Here is a 2,207-nt window from a genome sequence, read left to right on the forward strand (position 1 = left end):
AAAAGACATCACTCTTTCGACAGGATGAATTCAAGAGGAAGCAAGGATTAAGAGTTTGGTAGGCCCAAGCAAAGAGATGACAGTGGCTTATACCAGAAGAGTGGAAAGTAGTGGACAAATTAAAGATATATTCTGGAGATATCTTGTCTCCTGAGTGAAAATGTGAGTTCCTGGAGGGAATGGACACCATATTCTTTTTCTTTTATATCCTTATACTATATCCATAATATATATATCATAAATATCATTAGATCAGCTCTAGGAAAGTTGCTACAGAAAAATCATACCCTGACTAACACGTGGTGATGAAGATTTAATGACTTTTTCTCACAAGCAAAGTGATTTGTCAAGTAGGTCACTCTATAGTAAAACTTTGGGGGGAAACTGAGGTCTTCTCTATAAAATGAGAGGATTCTCTGGTCTTCCTCTTGGAGTTCACAGGCTTTTCTCAGGTCAAGGGAGACCCTATGGTGGAATAAGGAAGGAAGAGCCTCATGCCTCTGAGTGAAGGGGTGACTAACAGATCTAGCAGCTAAATGATATCCCAAGGAAGCAAATAGCAGATAGGCTTGTGAGCTAAATTTACCATGAGCTAGATCAGTTCTTCTCCCTACATGTTCACAAAGAGGCCGTCAGAACATGGAATGCCTATAATGTTAGCCAATCTGATGAGGACTAGAGAACAAGGAAAGAGAGAGAAGTGGCAAATGGTGGTCCTGGAAATCTCAGGAGGGAGAGGGAGTGGAGGGGTTGGCACAAGAAACCGTACAGGTTTTTTCTAGACCAAATAAAATACTAGGAGGGACTACAGATTTCTTTGAAGCCTGCATCTTCCTTATGTGACACCATGCTTCTGACTTTCAGTATTCTGAAAAAGAATCTAAGCATATATATACATATATATATGTATATATATGCCTATATATAAATATTACACATATAGTATATGTTTATATATTATTTATATATTATATATATAATTATATATTTATATAGAATATATTATATATGTTAATAGTAATTATAATAGTGATTATAATGTTAACAGTATTAAAATAGTTAATAGTGTTAATATATATCATATATTACACATATTTTTATATATAAGCATATATATATATGACATATATATGCTTTTGTGTAAGTATGTGTGTAGTTTAAATCTGCTGGTTCAGGTTATATATCTGCTTATGTATAGGTATGCCTGATATGCACACATGGGGGACAATGCATCTACAGAGGTTGATATATATATATCAGTGTGTGTATGTGCATGTGTCAGGCAGGGAGGTGGGGTAGAGGGAAGGGCTTTGAACTGAAATTTGACTGTTTTTGGTCAGGATGAAAAGCAAGTAAAGTGGACACATTCTTGCTGGCAGGCCTCCAGCTGCCTCATGATGTCAGCTATAATCTTGCCACTCTCAGCCTTCTTCACAGGCTCCCCTCACCCTCCTGATGAGGATGATGATCCCTATTAGCCACTGTCTCATTAACAAGGCTAAGAAGGTCTCTTCCTCCCAAGGAGGGACCTGGGTGGGGGATCCCTATAGGTAGCTCAGCAATAGAGAGGAAAGACGGATAGCAGAGGAGCTAAGCCACAGGCAGCCCATGCTTCTGGCTACCTGGTTCCTTTAACTCTCACCCCCAAAGACCATTCTTTTAATCAGAAGACATTTGATTCCATAAGTTTTAGACTCAGAGAGAGGATTTCTACTCATCTTCATTCAAGATCTCCCATTTCTCTCCAACTCAAATTCTCTGCCTCAACCTGCTCATTGTCTTCTGAATATACCTGGAGATTTCCTGCCTCCAAGTGTCAGCTTGCTCATCCCCCTACCCCAGAATGTACCTCTCCACCACCACCCTCATTTCCAAACACTGCATCAGTGTGAGCTCAGAGTGAGCTCTCCCTCTGCAGAACTCTGCTGGTCCTTGTTCCTATCACTCAACCCCACTGGCCATCTGCTGCTCACCATTAGGGTTAGTTCCTTCCACATGCATGAATCACATTTCCTCAAACCAGATTATAAACTCAGCTTTCTCATCAAATACCCTGGTGTGCCCAATCAGAGGCCCTGCTCTCACTGTTTTCTTAGTCTTATTAAGTGTCCATAGAGTATGTTTCAACCAGATAACTCCCAGTGTCTGTTAAATTACCCTTAAAACATGGGGTATGTGTAACAAAATGTTCAAACAGAACATACCTG

Source organism: Eumetopias jubatus, unplaced genomic scaffold, assembly GCF_037043125.1.
Source record: "Eumetopias jubatus isolate StellerSeaLion01/CBP00866 unplaced genomic scaffold, mEumJub1_p1.0 scaffold_8, whole genome shotgun sequence".
Classification (NCBI taxonomy): domain Eukaryota; kingdom Metazoa; phylum Chordata; class Mammalia; order Carnivora; family Otariidae; genus Eumetopias; species Eumetopias jubatus.